Raw genomic sequence first — 22,482 nt, forward strand, 5'->3', positions numbered from 1 at the left:
TACCTCCGAGATGCTTTTTTGGATAATATACCGTGAATGAGGTTACATTTAAATCTTCTTTTGTGATGATGAAAGCAGAGGTGCTATTGGAGGTGCTAATATCAGAGTGCCCTGTTACATCCATAATGATGGCTATTGGAAATGGTATATTCAGCTGTAGTGTACCATTATTCTGTTCAGGGAATGGCACCAGGACATCATGGCAGTGACATTTCCTAAACGTAATACTATTTGTCCTTGCGTCTAGGGCTTATTGCAACAGTAGTTCTATGAGAGGGGGATGGGTCAGAGCGATCACTTGACTTTGGAGCCTGAATGTCCATGACCCTCTGCTACTACGGTGAATAAGACCTTGCGTAAGTGCACCTTATTCCGTAGCCACAGGGTATATGCTACTGGAGATAGAAGTATGGCCAGATAGCTGAACTTATCCCCCTTTTGAAAGCACAAGTCCTTTTGTCTTTTCTTAACTTTATTGAGGGAGTCACAGAAATTAAAAGGGTTCTTGTGGGTGTTGTTGTGTGGGTAGAGAGTGCTTCTCTATGTGAACTGCTTCTGTATCAAGGGACGGTCAAACGGATTGCTTTGCAAGGGAGTAAGTAAGAATGATAGTCCTCACTCAGTAGCTGGATAGGAAAAGGAAGTGTGTAATGTTTGTCACACAGGAATAGAGACAGGGCTAAGCTACCTGTGCAAACAGACAGGGGAGTATGGAAATGTCCACTTAGCCAGGGGAATTAAAGGGGTTGTCACGGCAACCAACTTCTAGCAGGCTGGAGAATTGGGAAGTATCTAAATGTATCCATTCCCACCTGCACTAGGAGTGATCGCTGCAGGGAAAGCTTACCTCCAAATAAAGGCCAGCAGGCAGAGCGGCAAAAAGGGGGAGGGGGAAACAGAAATAGACAATCCTGTTCCAGGACACACTCACAAAGACTATCTCTCACACTGGAACACCACTGGCCAGTGGATGAACTGAGTGAACCCCGCAGATCAGGCTTTGCGCTTATGTATACAATGAATTTATTAGCGCATTGAGGGTTCCGTTTGAACTGCTAGAGTACCTTCATCAATATTTGATACTTGATGAATATATTGATTGAGTTTATTGGTTTTGATGATATTGTCAATTAGATTGGGAGGTGGGATGTTGGTATATATTTTTAGGAATTTATTGAATACAATTATTACATTGAAGAGGCAATTTCAGCTCTGGGGACCCCCTGCTCCCGGAGATACTTGCCACTGTAGTGGGTGTCAGTAGCCACTCCAGGGTTCACATTATGGCTGCTTTTCAAAGCTCCTGCAGCCTGCGGGCCAATAGGAAGCCGTGACGTCATCTGGTGCGACTTCCTATTGGCCCAGGCGATGCGGTAGCTTTAAACTACAGGAGATACTGGCACCCCCTTTTGGAGGTATCTCTGGAAGCAGGGGTCCGCAGAGCTGGAATTAATTGGGGTTGAGCTCCGGAGACCCTGGTTCAAACCTGTATTAAAAAATTAAAACTAATCATTAAACAAGGACTAGGATTGCTCCTTTTTAAGGAAGTGTTACCATGATAAAATAATGACAGATATCTCTGTGCTGATAAAGGGGTTTTACCGTTTTTTTCTGTGGGAAGACGCAGAAGGTTTATGGTGAGGACAGGAAACTTCCAACACCCACATACCCAGCCCCAGTGCATTCATTTTATTTGCCTAGGTGTATGCGAGTTGTAATATATTGAAATAACGCTCTCATGTAACACCTTAGTTTCTAGTTCATCCGTTTTTTAATTGACATAAATGGTTAATCGCTTCACAGAAATAGATGCTAAATAGCGCAATTAGTCGTTGTGCAGAATATGCAAACTCTGCTACTTTTATTAGGGGTGTATAGCCAAAGGGTGCTGTGATTTTTCTTGCTATGATCAAGGCGTACAGAGAAATCAGCTTCTTGCTTATTGTTGTTACATTATGAAAGTAGGCTAATGTTTTTTTTTTTTTTAACTACATACCCTCCAAGATGGAAGGAAGAAGAAACTCGACTGAGCCACCTGTGCTGAAGCAGGGATATTCTGTGTAACACCCCTACAACCACCCCCAACCCCCTCCTAAGGGAGATCGGTTGTTACATGATGTTACTGTGGTACTGTGTAGCTCCCCTGTAGGTTATCAGGAGGTCTGATTCTCCACAGATGGTAGAGGGAGTAGGCAACAGGACAGGCTTTCAACCTTTTGGTGCAGCGCCTCCATCCTGCAGAGCTCGGCCAGGGGCAGGGAGTATTCCCCACAGGAACCTTTCCAGGAACTCACACTCCAGTCAGGGAAACCGTTCAACCATTTATTGGCAAGGATGTTTCCCTCACAGCTTGCATCTTGCTCATTCCCCTTGACTAGGCCCCCAGGAGCTCGAGGCCCCTGGGCTAGTCTCAACCCCCTGATGGGGTAAGGTAGAAACATTGCCCACTCCCTAAGGAGCAGGCTAGACTGGAACACACTCATTTTGATAAGGAGACATCTTTTATACAGGGGAGGGTCCCACTCCTAAGCTCCGGTAATTGGGCTGCACTACTGAAGTGAGCCCACCACCCCGGCACATTCTCCAACAGTTTCTAGACTGCACCTGGAAACCGTTACAAATTGCCACCTTGCTGAGGAAACTCACATGCTGGCCGATGTGAGGGATTTAACCCGAACACTGCCTGCTCCTTACCAGGACTTAGTGCTAGGGCCAGGAAACACATAGCCAGGGGCACTGGGCTACACTGAAAACCTGACCTGTGGGTGGCCCGTGAGCACTGGCGTTGGCCACCCCTGCAGTGGTGTATCGTTCTGCTCTTCGGTCTGCAAATATTGCTGCAGATGCCCCTGGACTGTAGCTTTCTGTGAGCTAATCTTCATTCATATCATAGGAAGCCTTTTACGGTTTGATATGTGGTTGATGGAGTAGCATTATAATGCTTTCTAAGGAGATGTTGCACAGATGTCATCCATCTGAATCCAAGTGATGTTTACTGAAAGCTTTCTTGTACTTTTGCTTGTACTTGAATCATCCTCTTTCTTTTTTTAATTTAAGTCTCTAAAGTCCACAAATCAATTTCCTCATCCTTCCAACATCAGATGCATTTAATCCATTTATAGGATTACCACCCACATAGCACTTGCGTAAATGGCTTTGTCTTGTGTGCGGTTTATTTTTTGTGAATGAAACAATGGGCAGATTCTAACATAACTAAATCAGAGGAGTCCGTCATTCAGAATGTGCAGATCGGTTCTCTTTCTGTTGTCCATATAGTGTTACAGTACAATACATTGTAACACAGCGGTGCACAAAATGGGGGCGGGAGATTTTTTTGGGCGGGGACGCGGGCGGTTGTAGAGGTCCAGCGTGAGGCCTCTGCAACCTCTACTTACCGGGATTCAGCCAGCTTCAGCAACGCAACGCGGCGTCACGGTTACCTTGGTAATATGACGGCAAATTATGCCGAGGGTCACGTGATATCACACAAATGACGCCGTGCGAGGTTAGGAGGGGGTGGCCAACGGAGAAGGTAAGGCAGAGGGGGCACCACAAAAAAGTTTGCGTGCCCCTGTTGTAACGCACTATGGAAGCAGTATCAGTAAACTGCAGTATATTCACTTAGAAATAATAGATTTTCAGTAGTCATTTTAATGTCATAAATTTGACTGCTTTACTCAATACAGCAAGTTGTTGAAACATAGAAACCCTCAGCAGATAGTACCCACCCACACTTTGCGTCCTGACTTTTTCATATATGGGAAACCTTTTATGCTTATCTGACTCCGTTATGAATGATGCTACTGAATTGGCCTCCACCACCTCCACTTGCAGGAGGTTCCATAAATATGCAACACCCTTCCTTAAACTTCACGTACCGCTCCCTCCAGCTTTCGAGCCCGAGTGCTTGTTCTAGCTTTCTTTCTCCGGAGAATGCTTCCTTTTCTATCTTGTTGAAACCCTGGCTGTATTTAAAGGTTTCCATTCAATCCCCATCTTTTTTTCTTTCAGGTTGTTCATGTTGAAGTTCTTGTAGAGTTTCATGATGAGCTGTATGAAGTAGACAAATCAATACAATCAATTGTTTCCTCTCCTTTTCTCTCGTATTTTGTTTGTCCTGGAAATATGTCCTCTTGGACTGAAGAAAATGTACATTGAGGGTATTTGTTGTTGCTGATCAGACTTGAAATCTGTCAGATATTTTTGATCAGCATCTTCATCCATGACGATGGAGAACATCCATCCCACATGAGCAAGGTCCCATCATCCTTCTCTGGAATATTAAAGCGTGGCTATTGCAAATAGTCTGTTGCAGGTGTAACAGTGTTTCCCTCACCATATACCTGCTGGCAACAGGAGGGCTGAGTCATCTGCCGATGGTAGTGGGGACACAGGAACAGGCTTCTGTGGCTCATACCCCACATATCTCCTTAGTGGTGCAGCGCCTCCATCTGCCGTAGGCTCCAGGAACTGAAGGTGATCTCCCACGGTAGAACTTATTACCTCTCCCCCCAGTAAGGTCACGCACCAGGCAGGAAGTATATTGCAAAACAGGAACGGGTTTATTACTACACTCTGCAGTAACAGTTACACGGCAGTCTTCAGCCGGATACAGTCTGTCGGGTCAGCTATCACTGATGATGGTCCCTGGACCATCACTACAGGCCAAGGGCACCCGCAGCCGTCCTAGCTCTTCCCCCACCTCCCTACCAACTACTGGCAACCTGATAGTACCAGGGTTTACTGCCAGCCCATTGGGCAGAATAGTAGTCAGGGGTGACGCTGCTATACAGGGAATTTAACTTTCAGGTTGGGTGCAGTTTTTGCAATTGTTGGCCCGTAATCAAAAGGATACCATCTTCGTTACACTCCATTAAGGTAACGCAGGGAAATAACGTTATGTTATTGAAGTCATACACCTGCCAAAGGGTTCAAAATACACTAAATAAGCAAAAGGCCTATTTTGGTTCCTGTAAACCTGGATTAGGTTTAATTTAAATAATGTAACGCCTTTATTTCCCTCTCCTACAAAAGCCCTATTCCAATGTCTGCCTGTGAGTAACCCCGAGACTTGAATAAGGTCACATTAGTTGAAGATAATGTAGCGTTATCCTGAAATAACATGCTGTTTAGGAGTTCTAGCATGGCTGTCAATTTTGCATGTAATTAGCTTAGTGGATACGCTGCCTACTAGGAAAACTCACGTCTGTTCCTATTTTAGATAATGTCACGTTGCTTGTCCTGGTTTAATGGAGCTTAATGAATTGAGGCTCTTGTCAGCCAAGTTTTATTATGTTCACTAATCTGGTTATAAAATTGTTGACTAGTTTTCTTCCATTCTTCTTGGTCAACATTATTTGGATTATGGGTTTAATCTTAGTACATTTGTATTTATTTGTCTGGGCTGCCCAATTCCATGAAATAAATGATAATTGTAGTCCTTATTAAGAAACACATAAATAAAACATACTGGAATGAGCGCACACCACATCTTTTGAGATTTAAAAGCAGTATTACATTTTGCAGTAGTTGTCAGATGTACATTTATTAGTAAAAGTTATGTATTGATTGAAAGGTTTTCAGTGGCTAATGCACTTCTTTAACCCTTAGCTGCCAGGGGGGACTGGAACAAATTATTGTTCAGACCTGTGTGTCAGCAAAGGGGTATTTACCATTGAGGTGTGTCCTGGCTCTTGAAAAATTGTGATCATTTGTTCTCTGAGGGAAAATGACATGGAACGATCTTCCATCAACCATTTTGTTCCCCAGAGAGGATTTGAATTCCCAGCAACTAGTACAGTAATCATATATTTATTTCCCGATCCTGCACCGATACGCAGGTTCCAAACAATAACAGCACGAGATCTCCCTTTAGAAGTGATTTCAGTGTCAAACTACCAAGGCACTGCTCCTCTTTGGCTCGCATTAGTGAGATATTTGGGTGGTGTCAAAAGAATAAGCTGGAGATGAATAACGCAATGCAAATATGATAATGTGTGTATGAACAGTGCCGGATTAAGACTTTACGAGGCCCTAAGCTATGATAAAGATGAGGCCACAATAAAAACATGTAGAAAAATAAATAATAAAATAAACAATTTTAATAATAAATAATAAAAAAAAATAATAATACAAATATTTGTGCCAGGGTACCTACTGTAATCTGTTTTGAGTACGCCTCACAATTGAAAGGTCGTGTAAGAGTCTATTCCTAGAATATAAACAAACCAGGGAGTGTGGATATTAAGTTGAAGGAAAGAACCAACTAAACCAGGCCTGCACAACTCCAGTCCTCGAGGGCCGCAAACAGGCCAGGTTTTCAGGATATCCCTACTTCAGCACAGCTTGCTCAATTAGTGGCTCAGTATGACCTGAGCCACTAATTGAGCCAGCTGTGCTGAAGTAGGGATATCCTGAAAACCTGGCCTGTTTGCGGCCCTCGAGGACTGGAGTTGTGCAGGCCTGAACTAAACCATTATGTTCTGGGAAATTTTGTTGAGTAACTGTTCATCTTTTCTTTACATGACATTTGGTTGCTTTTAACGTACATTCAACTTTTGTTACTAAAGATTTAAACCAATATTAATTTTATTCTAATTTATTTTTAGGGTTAATAGACCCTTTGCATTTATGGGGCCCCTGAAATATATTATAGCCGTAGCAGTGATCCCCCTTAAGTCCTGGGGGTGGGGGGGGGGGGGGGGGGTGGGAGAACAGCTCCATAGTAAGGAGAAGCAGCAGTATTGCGTCGGCCATCTTATGGTTGGCATGGCCCTTCAGACTGTGTAATGCGGTCGCCATCTTGAGGTTGGCACGACCGGAAGGAAGAGGTCCAGAGAGACAGAATTTTCTCTGCGGTACACAGGTGATCTTGGCAGAGTATCCGGAGCCATGGAGGAGTAAGGTAGAGTCCGGGGAGCCTGTTACGCTCCAGGACTAGGCCCAAACCTGCCCCTAGGCCGCAGGTAGTTCCTGTCAATGTACCAAACTGACTTATTTGATAATAAGTAGTTTATTGCAAAGTATGATCATGCTCATTCAAAAGTCTATAAGACTTCCAAGATTGTTGCAACCCCCCCTCAATCTCCCTCTCACCCCCCTCATCCTTTCAACCTCCTCATCCTCTCAACCCCCCTCCTCCTCTCACCTACTCATCATCCTCCTCTCACACCACCACCACTACCCCATCATCATCTCATTTCCCCAGTCATCATCATCTCACCACCCTCATAATCATCTCATTTCCACCCTCATCATCTCACCACCCTCATCATCATCTCACCACCCTCATCATCATCTCACCACCCTCATCATCATCTCACCACCTCATCATCTCATTCCCCCCCATCATCTCATTTCCCCCCTCATCATCTCATTTCATCCCCCCATCATCTCATTTCACCCCCCCTCATATGTATGTATGTATGTCTTTATTTGTATAGCGCCATAAAATGTACATAGCGCTTCACAGTAGTAATACATGTCATATAAATAACAAATATAAATAACAGATCATGGGAATAAGTGCTTCAGACATACTGTAAAAGTAACATTAAGGAAGGAGTCCCTGCTCCGAGGAGCTTACAATCTAATTGGTAGGTAGGGAGAACGTACAGAGACAGTAGGAGGGAATACTAGTAAGTGCGTCTGCAGGGGGCCAAGCTTTGTGTCATGTGTCCATGATTATCCAGTGCTACTCATATGCTTCTTTAAGCAGATGTGTCTTAAGGTGGGTCTTAAAGGTGGATAGCGAGGGGGCTAGTCGGGTATTGAGGGGAAGGGCATTCCAGAGGTGTGGGGCAGAAAGTGAGAAAGGTTTAAGGCGGGAGAGAGCTTTAGATACAAAGGGGGTAGAAAGAAGACATCCTTGAGAAGAACGCAAGAGTTGTGATGGTGCATAGCGAGAAATTAGGGCTGAGATGTAATGAGGGGCAGAAGAATGTAAAGCTTTAAAAGTGAGCAGTAGAATTGAGTGTGAGATACGCGATTTAATCGGGAGCCAGGAGAGGGATTTCAGCAGGGGAGACGCTGAGACAGATTTAGGAAAGAGTAGAGTGATTCTGGCAGCAGTGTTTAGGATAGATTGTAGGGGAGACAGGTGAGAGGTAGGAAGGCCGGACAGCAGGAGGTTGCAGTAATCGAGACGTGAGAGAATGAGGGCCTGAGTCAGAGTTTTGGCAGTTGAGTAACAGAGGAAAGGGCGTATCTTTGTGATATTGCGGAGGAAAAAGCGACAAGTTTTAGAAACGTTTTGAATATGAGAGGAGAATGAGAGAGAGGAATCAAGTTGTGACCCCTAGGCAGCGTGCTTGGGCTACTGGGTGAATGATCGTATTTCCAATAGCAATGTGGAAGGATGTAGTAGGGCCAGGTTTGGGAGGTAGTATAAGGAGCTCTGTTTTTGCCATGTTAAGTTTCAGTCGGCGGATGGCCATCCAGGATGATATTCCAGAGAGGCATTCAGAAACTTTGGTCTGTATAGCAGGTGTAAGGTCAGGGGTTGAAAGGTAAATTTGTGTGTCATCAGCATAGAGGTGATATTTAAACCCAAAAAATGTGATTAGGTCACCTAGAGAGAGTGTGTAGAGAGAAAAGAGAAGGGGTCCCAGGACAGAGCCCTGGGGTACCCCCACAGAGAGATCAATAGAGGAGGAGGAGGTGTTAGCAAAAGAGACACTGAAGGTACGATGGGAGAGGTAAGAGGAGATCCAGGATAAAGCTTTGTTCCGAATACCAAGAGTATGGAGAATGTGAAGGAGAAGAGGGTGGTCCACGGTGTCGAATGCTGCAGAGAGGTCGAGTAATATGAGCAGAGTGTAATGACCTCTGTCTTTGGCAGCGTGGAGGTCGTCAGTTATTTTAGTGAGGGCTGTTTCAGTAGAGTGAGCAGTGCGGAAGCCAGATTGTAGAGGGTCTAGTACAGAATAGGTGTTGAGAAAGTGTAGCAATCGAGAGAATACAAGACGTTCAAGGAGTTTGGAGGCAAAAGGCAGGAGGGAGACAGGTCGATAGTTAGAAGGACAGGTAGGGTCAAGCTTGCTTTTTTTGAGTAATGGTATAACGGTTGCATGCTTGAAGGATGAAGGAAAGGTACCAGAGTAGAGGGAAGAGTTAAAGATCTGTGTGAGCATAGGGATTATAGAAGGAGCAAGAGGTTTTAGGAGATGGGAGGGAATGGGATCAAGAGGGCAAGTGGTAGAGGGAGAAGAGGAGATCAGCAGTGATACATCCTCCTCCGAGATAGCAGAAAAAGAGTCAAGAAAGACAGGAGGAGAGTTGGGAAGCATTGTGGGATTGGAGGAGGCAACAGATGGGATGTTCTGCCGTATGGACTCCACCTTTTTCTTAAAAAAGTAAGCAAAGTCCTGAGGTGAGATGGAGGAAGAAGAGGAGGCAGCTGAGGGTGGTCTGAGTAGAGAGTCAAAGACAGAAAAGAGACGGCGTGGGTTAGACTTGTGTGTGTTGATTAGTGATGAAAAGTTGGTTTGTTTAGCCTGAAAGAGGGCAGAGTTGAAACAGGATAGCATAAATTTGTAGTGAATGAAGTCTGCGAGCGTATGAGATTTCCTCCAGAGGCGTTCAGAGGAACGAGTGGAGGAACGCAGCATGCGTGTGTGGGAGTTTAGCCAGGGTCTGGGGTTAGAAGGGCGAGGACGGCAGAGAGAAAGTGGGGCATGAAGATCAAGAGAGGAAGATAAGGCAGAGTTGTAGTTCCTGACCAGGTTGTCAGGGTCTGAAGCAGAACTGAGAGAGGAGAGGGAGGAGCGTAAAGTGGAATCAAGAGCTGGGAGGTTAATAGAGCGCAGGTTTCTGCAAAAACGAGGGCGAGATGGAGATGGAGAGAAGCGAGAGAGAGAAAATGAGATGAGGTGATGGTCAGAGAGAGGAAAAGGGGAAATGGAGAAATCAGAGAGAGAGAAGTTTTTAGTGAAAACCAGGTCTAAGTAGTGGCAATCCTTGTGGGTGCTGGCTGCAGTCCACTGTTGAAGGCCAAAAGAAGAGGTTAGAGAAAGAAAGCGGGAAGCCCAAGGGAGAGGGGTCATCAATGTGGCAGTTGAAGTCCCCAAGGAGACGAACAGGGGAGTCTGAGGAGAGAAAGAAAGAGAGCCAGGATTCAAAGTGAGAGAGAAAGGCAGAAGGGGGATGAGTAGAGGAAGGTGGGCGATAGATGACCGCCACATGGACCGGGAGAGGAGAGAAGATCTGGACAGTGTGAGCCTCAAAGGAGGGAAAAGCAAGAGAGGGGGGAATAGGAAGGGTTCGGTAACGGCAGAGAGAGGAGAGCAGGAGCCCCACGCCTCCACCCCTGCCACCAGGGCGTGGAGTGTGGGAGAAGGAAAGGCCACCATAGGAGAGGGCAGCTTCCAGAGCAGAGTCAGACTGAGTGAGCCAGGTCTCAGTTATAGCAAAGAGAAGCAGGGAGTGAGAGAGAAAGAAGTCATGCACAGAGAGGAACTTGTTAGAGAGGGAGCGAGCATTCCAAAGGGCACAGGAGAAAGGGAGAGAGGAGGGAGGGTGGCAGGGGATGGGTATGAGGTTGGAGGGGTTGACACCAGAAGGAGTAGAAGTTGCACGTGGAAGGCGAGGACGAGAGCAAGTAGAAATAAGGCAGGGACCAGGATTGGGAGAGATATCCCCAGAAGCAAGGAGGAGAAGCATGGACAGAAAGAGAATGTGTGAGGATGATTTGTAGGGGTGTGTTTTAGTGCAGGCGGCATAACTGTGTGGTGACAGAGGGCGCAGGTAAGAGAGGAGTTCATGTGAACTGAGAAGTGGTGAAGTAAGGAGAGATGGCGAAATATGAATAGAGTTAGAGACATGATGAGGCTGGTGGAAGGAAGTGCATAATTTGAAAATAAGTGAGGTTACAGTAAATAGAAAAAGTAAAGGTGGCATCACAGCAATAGCAATGTGTTGAGATGTGCAGTGTGGGATGATAACCTCCTTTCCAGCGTAGTTCAAATGCAGGAATCAGAAGCAGTAGATTGTGTCCACTTTTTCCACTTCTTTTTGAAATTCCTTTTTTAAACTTCCTCACTACTTTAAAGATTTCTACTTAAAAGCATTTCTGCTTAAGAGCAAAGGCTGCAAGCAGCAATGGCTGTTGTAAGTTTACTTATATACATTTAGAAAGTCACCTGGTTGGTACAACAAACTTAATTAGCACATGTGAGGGATGTTAAACCAAATTGTTTTTCAAAGGTGGGTGTTGTCTTGCACAAGTGTGAAAGATGAATTAAATTAAGGCAATAGGGGGATGATTTCCACACAGACAATTTGAGATGTTTTTACCTAAATTGAACTAAAATTAGCTAAATAGACAGCAGGGTATGAGGATTGCAGGACACACAGACAATTTGAGATGTTTTTACCTAAATTGAACTAAAATTAGCTAAATAGACAGCAGGGTATGAGGATTGCAGGACACACAGACAATTTGAGATGTTTTTACCTAAATTGAACCAAAATTAGCTAAATAGACAGCAGGGTATGAGGATTGCAGGACACACAGACAATTTGAGATGTTTTTACCTAAATTGAACTAAAATTAGCTAAATAGACAGCAGGGTATGAGGATTGCAGGACACACAGACAATTTGAGATGTTTTTACCTGAGAAAAGACAAGAGATGAGATGAGATGAGAAGCAGATCAATGGTTCCAACTTCCTTTTTAAACTTCCATACTACTTTAAAGATTTCTACTTAAAAGCATTTCTGCTTAAGAGCAAAGGCTGCATTTCTGCTTAAGAGCAAAGGCTGCATCTCATTTCACCCCCCCCCTCATAATCATCTCATTTCACCCCCCTCATAATCATCTCATTTCCCTCTATCATCTATCATCATCTGATTTCCCTCCATCATCTGATTTCCCATCACCCCCCTCCCCCCAATATCATGTTCATCTCGAGCCAGCTGCTTGCTTCTTACCTTGCCTGGCACAGCACCGTACAGTCTGTGGCGCGGTCGCCACCAGGGTGTGTGCTCCACCCCCACCGTTCTCTCATTGGTTCTTTCTCCTCCACTCGCCTCCCGTCCCCGCCGCACTAGTACCACCGCTGCTGGCGTACTTGCGCTTTCCGGGGGACTCGTGCTTGCCGGGGGACTCGTGCTTGCCGGGGGACTCGTGCTTGCCGGGGCACTCGTGCTTGCCGGGGGACTCGTGCTTGCCACCGCACTTCCCATTACGCTGGGAAACTACAATTCGCCACACTTTGATTGCCAAGTCGCCACAAGTGGCGAATGGTGACAGGGTTACCCACCTCGGTGTTATATTATTTTACATGTATTACTGGTGTGAAGCGCAATGTGCATAGATGGCGCTATATAAACACATACATAAATCCACCACTCTGTATGAGAGTGTGTGTGTGTGTGTGTGTGTGTGTGTATATATATGTATGTATGTGTATATATATATATATATATATACACACACACACACACACCTACAGAGCTTGAAGTGAGCGGAAATAAGGAAGGTGGAGGGTTTACCCACATGCATCCTGTGCGTAAACCAGGGTAGTGTTTTTACTAATCGTGGTAGATTCGTCGATCATGGAGCCACCTGATCATTTTATATTATGAACTTGACCAGCTTATTTCGCAATATGATGGGAAAACATGTGGTTTGACTGTAGGATGTGCCCTATTTAAAGGCCGTTTGCTCCTTGAAGTAACTGTTATAGTACCAGGATGGTATCAGGAGAAGTGGGATGGCATCCCGCCTCACTTCAAGCAGTTTGTGTGTGTGTGTATTTTTCTTTGCCAGGCGACCATTTTTCCCCTTTGCGTGAGCCGAAACCATGCCACCAGATATAGAGCACCAGTGAACTCTAAATTCTACTCCGGGTTGCAGTAACTTCGATAAGCTTGTTTTTGATAAAGCAGGGGTGCACAAACTTTCTGCACTGCGGCCCCCTACCTGCTCAGCCAGAGTGCTCGCGCCCTCCATTACTTGACGCCACGGGGGTCATGTAACGTCATGGTCGCCTGAAGCCAAGGTAAGTAAGTTACAGAGGAAGAGTGCGGGTCCTCGGTAACCGCTGCGTCCCCCAATGAAAATCTTGCCCCCCCAGTTTGCGCATCCCTGCGATAAAGGATGAGCATGTTCGACAAGCGTGAGGAGGGTGGAATGCAAAATATAGTGAAAATAATAAGCCATCTGGTACTGTCTAGACACCATTTCTCTGCATCATTTTGTCTGCTTTTATTTAAAAACTTTGTACCAAACCATAATACCTCCATTAAGGATAACGACAAATACCATGGGACATTAAATAGACTCTTATTGTTTTTTGGTTAGGCTATTGTACTTAATAGTGATGTGGCACGTCCATTGTTGCAATAGTTAAGCCAGAGATAAATAAACATTTACAAATAAAAGCTAAATCGTTTTTCTTTTAAATGTATTTTTATTATGCCTAATGTCCTGTATTACAATGACGCAAGCGATCGGAAGGCGCCAAACAAAAACCAAGGTAGCTGGTAAAAAAAAAAAAGCCCAAAAAATAAATAAATAATAGACCAAGTAAGTTCACTTGAAACGATTGTAGGGCTGCCCTGTATTTGGTAGGAACGTCTGGAAAACCAAGTGTCCCACATTTTTCTCTGTGTAAGGGTGAAACGCGTTGAGGGGGAGACGTTGGTGCAGCCCTTGTGTGTGCACAATAAAGTTGTTTGAAGAGACATCCAGGAGCCTCATTTCAGACATGCGCAGTTGCGCCGAACTTCTTCCACTTCCCTGACGTTCTTGACGGTGGCACGCAGGAGTAGGCGAGGAGAGTGGGTCCCAGACCGGAGGAGCAGGTGATGTAACACTATTATCCCCCTGCACCGGTCAATTCTGTGGCCCTGCTTAGCTCCCTCATACCTACTCCAGTGTCTGATAACCTTCCACACCTGTGTATTACACCGAAGCGCACGACAGACTCCCTGGTACTTGGTATGAAAGTTGTTGACCTCGCGCAGTGCCGCACAATTCCCGGCAGGGAGAGAGAACTGAAGAGGACACGTATTCGCTGATACTCAGCAGCATCATGTGGTCTCTATTTTGCAAATAAGAACCTCGTAGTACCTCTGTAAAGGACTTGAGTTTGCTCCCTGTGTTATGAACAAACTGTTCTAATTCATTAAATCGCACGCATGAATTCCTTACTAATATACTTAGTCTTGTGCCTAATCTCGCACACAATTCTATCAGTGGGTTGCTGTATCCTTCTTGCTGTTTCCACCAGTAAAAGCTTATTGGACGCATGCCCTGTTCCACTGAGAGAGACGCGGTTGGTGTCTTTTTATCCCGCTGTGCCGGAAGAGGTGCACAAAAAAAAAAGACTTATTAATCTTTCTAATGAATGCAAAGCCAGTGCGTTGGCATCTGAATATGGCAATGTGTTTCTAACTTAGACGTTTTATTAATATCACTGGGGAAGTGAAAAGTTTTCAGTGTGTTTGTGTATGTACAGATGGATTACATGTACATAGTACAGTAAGTTTTTAACTTATTAATGGTAAAAATAACTCTGGCTTTGGCCAGCTTTTTAATTGCACTAAATCACAAATAAGCATATGCTTCATTTATTTAACCCCTTCAGGGCACTTCCACATACTTCACAAAGTTTAGTCCGTAGGACAATAAGAAATTACATATATTTAGTGTAGGTACTGTACCTACTTTAAAAACAAGAAACAAAGAAGTCCAGAGCAACATCCAATGTGACAAAAATACACAGTGAAATACCTATATATCTCTTGAAAAAAGGTCATTTGGTTAACCCTTTGGCCAAAGTGTATAAGCCTGCGAGCCACTTTCAAGGCATGGCCATAATATCACAAGTCCTAACACTAACTGATTAAAATCCTTATTTACCTCTATAATTATCACTCTGTATTTTTGTCACATTGGATGTTGCTCTGGACTTCTTTATTTCTTGTTTTATACAATTAGCAACGTCCAGTAGCACTCCTTTTAACACGTATACAATATATATATTGTGGTAATTTGGTGGGTTTCTGAGAGCTTGCTGGGTATCTGTGTGTTTGTTTACTCTTTGTTTACTGTACCTACTTTACCTTGATGAGGTTGGCAGGCTTGAATCCTGTTTTGATCAAAAGATACAACCACATGACTCCTTTGTTACTCAGACTTAGGTTCTAAATGTAAAAAGGTCACTGGTATATTTTAGCCCAATTGGTGGGACCGCGGGATCTGTTATTTCGGTAAAATTAACTCCTTCAAGAATGAGAAGGTAAATGATTTTTGGTTGTAGCAGACAGCACAGTTTTGTGTTTGCACTGCAGGTACTCTACAGTATGTTGCATGAACAGGTTAAAAAATAAATTAAAAAAATGACAACCCCTCGAAACAATGTTTTTAGTCTTTTTTTACATTTTATGTTAAATATTCCTATTAAGATACTGTATAAAGCCAATTGATTGATGTATTATATGAATGGAAAAAGACAAACTTTAAGGACAGGCTTTATTACTGAATAAGAGGGAGAAAGCTTATTATTTTAAATAGCTTGATGAGAAACAACCTCACACAGATCTTTTTCATTTACAATTATTTTTGCTGACAAAAGGTGAATTTGTGGCTCAGTCTACGTGGTCAGTGATGAGAAATCAGATTTTATTTTGGAAATGTCCCACCAGCTTATATTTCTGATATATGTAACATTAAATATATTATTTTTTAATTAGCACTTTTAAACATTATTTTTGCAGCTTTGATAAATAACTGCCAACTAATGTGAATATTATTTGAATTTAAACAGTTAGTGGATAGTCCCATATAGCAATAGGGTTACTAATGGGGGAATTGGGGTCACTCTTGACTATTTATTCAAAGTTGTTGTCCTGGAGCAAGATTGCATGTTGCTCTGTTCTCAGGCTGCCAGCGCTCCTCTGTCTAAGTTTGCAACATTGTTGCTCCCGCTGTAGCTTCCTAGCCAGTTGCCTTGGTAAACCCCCTTGCCCTTTCACCTTAGGATGGACTGCTCTTCCTCCCCTTGCCAATTGGTATAGGCCAGTTTCATTTTCCATCAGCCTAGCACATCATGCTGCCCTTTTTAGGACCGGCAGCCATCTTGAGCAGTCATCTCTCCTACTCCTAGTAAAGCTATTGAATGTTACCTATCCCTATATTTTGCATTATCCCACTGCCCCTCATAGCTCCCCTTTTCCTCCATTGCTCCCATGCCCCAGTGTTCCCTCAGTACCATTTCCCCCATTTTATTTGTATTGTTGTGGCCCCTAAATAAACACTTCAGCAAGTAAGAAGGTCCCCTTGCTTGATATGTGGGATTCAGTTAAGCTGCCTGTCTCTACCCACCAATCAGTGTGTGCTTGAGCCAGAACGGTTGTCCTTGGGTCCTCACTAGCTCATTGCTTAACTCTGTCAAAAGCAGGTTAAGGCATCTCTAAATGTAAAACCTTTCTTAATAGCTAATCCTAATGCAAGTACCTATCCTGGGGCCTACTCACTGAGCTGCATTAACACTTGTAGGGGAACTCCAGTCCACGGCAGTGTGATTGAGATATATATATATTCTCAATTACATACGTTACCATCAATGAAGGTGGCAAAAAAGGCGACAGCACTCAGTAATGTAAGCACAAAAAGTGTATTCAATGATATAATAACACACAGGTCCAATGTTTTGATCCACACAACGGGATCTTCCTCAGGGGGGTGTGCAGAGAACCACAGACAATGAGATACTAATATACCCTAACCCAAGTGCAAGCCCAGCCCTAACAATCAATTAACTAATTAAGTCAAGCGCGAGAAAATGCAGGTGAGTCATCATGAATGCACATACCTAACAGCTGAGCAACAGTATGATCCTCGCGCTGAGTCACATGTTAAAGGTCTATTGTTGAATGTGTCCCAGTAACCTAAGCAACCGTATGGCGCATGCGCAGCCCGTCTTTTCTGGTGATCCCGAACGGGCAGGGGCTAAAGCCACTAATGGAATGCGCAGGCACATGAAACATGGTGCATAGAGGGAGGAAGCAGATAGGAGCGACTGCACGCGCACGATCGGTGATTTACACTGTGTGCGCGTACAGCTGCTGAAGGGAGTCTAGTCCCGTGACTACAGCAGGGAAAGCAAAGTGTCATGGGAGTCATGGCACCCAAAGCCCGAATGCGGTCTGTAAACAGCCCAACCGACCGAGGGGCCAATAGAGTTTGCTCAGCAGTGACTGCTGAAAGTGATGCACACAGCAGGACCCATAACTTGTCAAAGTCAAACTAAATAAAGGATTATGTGCCATAAATGAATGTCATGGTGTCTTCCTTCACTACAAATTTATGCTATCCTGTTTCAACTCTGTCCTCTCTCAAGCTAAACAAACCTATCTTTCTTCACTAATCAACAGGTACAAATCTAACCCACAACGACTTTTTTCTGTCTTTGACTCTACTCAAACCACCCTCAGCTGCCTCTTCTTCTTCCTCCATCTCACCTCAGGACTTTGCTGACTATTTTAAGGCAAAGGTGGAATCCATAAGTCAGAACATACCCTCTGTTTCATGCAAATCTCCTCCTGCATTCCTTGACTCTTTTTCTGCTGTCTCAGAGGAGGATGTGTCACTGCTGAACTCCTCCTCTCCCTCTATCACTTGCCATCTTGACCCCATTCCCTCGCATCTTCTAAAACCTCTTGTTCCTACTATAACCCCTACGCTCACACACATTTTTAACTCCTCACTCTACTCTGGTACCTTCCCATCCTCCTTCAAACATGCAACAGTTATACCATTACTCAAAAACAGCAAGCTTGACCCTACCTGTCTCTCTAACTATTGACCTGTCTCCCTCCTGCCTTTTAGCTCTAAACTCCTTGAACGCCTTGTATTCGCTCGCTTGCTCCACTTTTTCAACACCCATTCTCTCCTAGACCCTCTACAATCTGGATTCCGCACTGCTCACTCGACAAACAGCCCTCACTAAAATAACTAATGACCTCCATGCTGCCAAAGACAGAGGTCATTACACTCTGCTCATATTACCTCTCTGCAGCATTTGACACCGTGGACCACCCTCTTCTCCTTCACATTCTTCATACTCTTCGTATTTGGAACAAAGCTCTATCCTGGATCTCCTCTTACCTCTTCCATCGTACTTTCAGTGTCTATTCTGCTAACACCACCTCCTCCTCTATCGATCTCTCTGTGGGGGTACCCCAGGGCTCTGTCCTGGGACCTCTTCTCTTTTCTCTGTACACACTTTCTTTAGGTGACGTAATCACATCTCTTGGGTTTAAATATCACCTCCTATGCTGACGACACTCACATTTATTTTTCAACCCCTGACCTTACACCTGCTGTACAGACCAAAGTTTCTGAATGTCTCTCTGCGATATCAACCTGGATGGCCCTACGCCGACTTACTGTAAATTAAACATGGCAAAACCGGGCTCCTCATACTTCCTCCCACACATGGCCCTATTACCTCCTTCCACATTACTGTTGGTAGTACTATCATTCACCCAGTAGCCCAAGCACGCTGACTAGGGGTCACACTCGACGCCTCTCTCACATTCAAAACGTTTATAAAACCTGTCGCTTTTTCCTCCGCAATATAACAAAGATACGCCCTTTCCTCTGTTACTCGACTGCTAAAACTTTGACTCAGGCCCTCATTCTCTCCCGTTTTGATTACTGCAACCTCCTGCTGTCTGGCCTTCCTGCCTCTCGCCTGTCTCCCCTACAATCTATCCTAAATGCTGCTGCCAGAATCACTCTACTGTTTCCTAAATCTGTCTCAGCGTCTCCCCTGCTCAAATCACTCTCCTGGCTTGTTATAAAATCCTGCATCTCACAGTCCATTCTTCTCCTCACTTTTAAAGCTTTACACTCTTCTGCCCCTCCTTACATCTCAGCCCTAATTTCTCGCTATGCTCCATCCCGACTCTTGCGTTCTGCTCAAGGATGTCTTCTCTCTACCCCATTTGTATCTAAAGCCCTCTCCTGCCTTTAACCTTTCTCACTGACTGCCCCACACCTCTGGAATGCCCTTCCCCTCAACATCTGACTAGCATCCTCTATCCTCTTTTAAGACCCACTTTAAGACACACTTGCTTAAAGAAGCATATGTGTAGCTCCGTGGCTAATACTATACACATGATACATAAAGCTTGGCCCCCTGCAGACTCACTTACCAGGACACCCTGCTACTGTCTCTGTACGTTCTTCCTACCTACCAATTAGATTGTAAGCTCCTCAGAGCAGGGACTCCTCTTACGAAATGTTACTTTTATGTCTGAAGCACTTATTCCCATGATCTGTATTTGTATTATTTGTTATTTATATGATTGTCACGTGTATTACTACTGTGAAGCGCTATGTACACTAATTGCGCTAAATAAATAAAGACATACTGTACATACATACAATGAGGGCAATGTGCACAAAAACATGGATAGAACAACGTGCAGGTGTTGCTCCTTTAAATATACTCTGGATACAGTAACCATTACAAACTGCTAAATGGATAATGTGTTATCAGTATTGAGATGCCTCTGTGAGTTGAACTTTGTTGCTGTATGGAAGAATTCTAAGCAACTTGTAAATAAGGGACAGTCTTATTTTTTCACATGCAGTATATAGCAGAAAAGTGGTTTTACTTTGTTTAAAAGATTACAGATGCTATAAATCGAGCAGTTTATAGAAAGAAGCCAGGCACGTTATTATTTCCTGTGCCTAGGATGTTATTATTGTGATTGTATACTGTTAAAAGAAGCGATACTCTGAGGATTTTCAGCTCCATCTGAATAACCTTTATATGTAAAACCGCATGACAAACAACTCGCCATCTTCCCACGATGCATTGCTTTGTAAACCACAAATGAATAGGGATATGGTTAGGATAATGACATCTTCAATCTTTTTTTTTGTTGGTATATTGCAGTGGGCTTACGTTGATTCCAGATTTTCTGTGGTTTACCCTTCGTTTTACTGAGAATTGAGAACATGAGAGGACAGAAGTGCATGGCGAGAAACCGTTTTTCTTGTGAAATGACATAGATGATAAAGGAATCATTCCAGGGCTCCAATGCAAGTAAGAAAAATAGAGGTTTGATAGAAAAATGATGTTGTCGTGTAATTCTCTGTCTATTCAACTCTTTACAGAATGGATTCCAAATAATCTGTTTGTGCCCCAGGCATAAATCTAGAGGCCTCCTGGGGATCGACTGAGCAAATAACTGATATTAAATCATTGCCAGTGAATGATACATAATGATCAGTGAGGGATTTTGAACACACATGGATCACGCAGTCTCAAAATAACACTGCAATAATCGAATGGCTACTTCTAATTTGTAATGGGTAACTGTGGCAGGACGGCCTGTAGCCGAGGTCAGGGAACAGTCCACACGTGTAGTTTCAGGATAATGAAAACGTTCAGTGGCTTTATTTCTCCATAACATAACATAACATGTGGGTACACTGTCCCTTCAAACCAAAACAAAACCTGCTCCACATTGGGAGATCTGACTAACACACCAGGCCTATCTAGCAGGCTGGCTGGCTAGACCATAACTAAACCATAAGTGTACTTTAAGCAGTCAGGAAAACAAAAGAACAATCCTTACTTTGGTTGAAGTAGTGACTTTGGTGAAATCCCTCTGGCTAACAGCTCACATAGCCGTGTTCTCTGGTCTAAGGCAGGCAGCTACTGCCAGTAACAAGATCCTTTTCTACCTTGCTGGCTATCAGGTGTCAGCGTACCTCCTGATTACCTATCTTCCTCCTGAGTTAACCTTCTGAGTGCTGGATGCAGCACTCAGACATATGTTTCCCGACCCTCCACTCCTTCTCTTGACAAAAAATCAGCATTTCCATGGTCCTTTCCAGGTTTATGCTGTATATCAAAAGAGAAGGGTTGGAGGGCCATATACCACCTGCTCAACCTTGAGTTTGTGCCCTTCATGGTGTTTAACCATTTCAAGGGCGCATGGTCAGTGACCAGGGTGAAGTGTACTCCGGCGACATAATGTCTCAAGGCCTCAATTGCCCATTTTACAGCGAGGCACTCCTTCTCAATGACGGAATACCTCACTTCCCTTGGGATCAGCTTCCGGCTGATGAACAGTATGGGGTGTTCAACACCATCAAATTGCTGGGAGAGCACTGCTCCCAGTCCTACCTCTGAGGCATCCGTCTGGATGATGAAGGGCTCTTTAAAATCTGGGCTCCGAAGAGCGGGGCCCTCTGACAGGCACTTTTTTAGCATGTCAAAGGCGTCTTGGCACTCCCAAGACCATTTAACTTGGGTCGGGGCACTTTTTTTTGTCAGATCTGTTAGGGGTGCAGATATTTCTGAAAAATTGGGGATAAACCGCCTGTAATACCCTGCTAACCCCAAAAGGGAGCGGACCTGTGTCTTTTTCTGTGGGGTGGGGACTTCCTTTATGGCGGTCACCTTGCTAGCTAGTGGCCTTACTATCCCTCCCCCAACGGCAGAGCCCAAGTATTTTGTAATGGATTTACCCAGGGCACATTTTTTTGGATTTGCAGTGAGCCCTGCTTCTCTTAAGGACGTTAGGACTGCCCTTAACCTTTTTATATGAGACTGCCAGTGTCTGCTATAGATGACAATGTCATCCAAGTAGGCCGCGGCATATGCCCTATGGGGTCGTAGTACCTTGTCCATTAACCTTTGGAATGTGGCTGGAGCCCCATGTAACCCAAATGGCATAGTAACGAATTGGTATAAACCAAGAGGGGTGGCGAAGGCAGTTTTGCATTTGGATTCTTCCGCTAGAGGTATCTGCCAATATCCTTTCGTGAGATCTAGGGTGGAGATATACTCTGCTTTACCAAGAGAGTCAAGCAATTCATCCACCCTAGGCATTGGGTATGCATCGAATCTGGATACAGCATTTACCTTCCGCAGATCCACGCAAAACCTCACCTTCCCATCTGGTTTAGGGACCAACACTATAGGACTACACCATTCGCTGTGGGACTCCTCGATCACGCCCAATTCCAACATGTCTATTATCTCCCTCTCTACCAGGTCTTTTCGGCCCTCTGGCAATCTATAGGGACGGGACCGTACTTTTACGCCAGGTTCTGTCTCAATCCTATGGGACACTAAATCAGTCTGCCTGGCAGCTCAGAAAAAATATCTGGGAACTGGTCACATAATTCTAGTAGGTCTGACCTTTGTTCCGTTGTTAACTGCCCTCCCATGGGAACCTGATGGTCATTGTACGTACTACCCTTTGGAGGCTGTGGAATCAAATCCGTCTCTCCTTCCCGAGGGTGGATGAACAGCGATCTCATCGTTTTCCTGGGTTTCAGGAGGTTTACGTGGTAGATTTGTTTACCCTTCCTGGACCCTGGTTGAGAGATCTCATAGTTCACCTCCCCGATGCGGTGGAGAACTTGGAAAGGACCCTGCCACTTCGCAAGGAGTTTACTCTCTGATGTCGGTAGTAGTAGCATCGCTTGGTCCCCAGGTTGGAAG

At 44.4% G+C, this 22,482-nt stretch overlaps 1 long non-coding RNA gene across 1 annotated transcript in view; it reads left to right on the forward strand.

Moving 5' to 3' along the window:
* LOC142483965 (uncharacterized) overlaps window positions 1–22,482 on the forward strand; it is a 70,717-nt gene that overhangs the window by 40,769 nt on the left and 7,466 nt on the right. Inside the window, exon 3 of the long non-coding RNA XR_012797514.1 lies at window positions 19,918–20,067. This is a non-coding gene — a long non-coding RNA (uncharacterized LOC142483965). The remainder of the gene's footprint in view (window positions 1–19,917; window positions 20,068–22,482) is intronic.

This window comes from Ascaphus truei, unplaced genomic scaffold (assembly GCF_040206685.1).
Source record: "Ascaphus truei isolate aAscTru1 unplaced genomic scaffold, aAscTru1.hap1 HAP1_SCAFFOLD_404, whole genome shotgun sequence".
Classification (NCBI taxonomy): domain Eukaryota; kingdom Metazoa; phylum Chordata; class Amphibia; order Anura; family Ascaphidae; genus Ascaphus; species Ascaphus truei.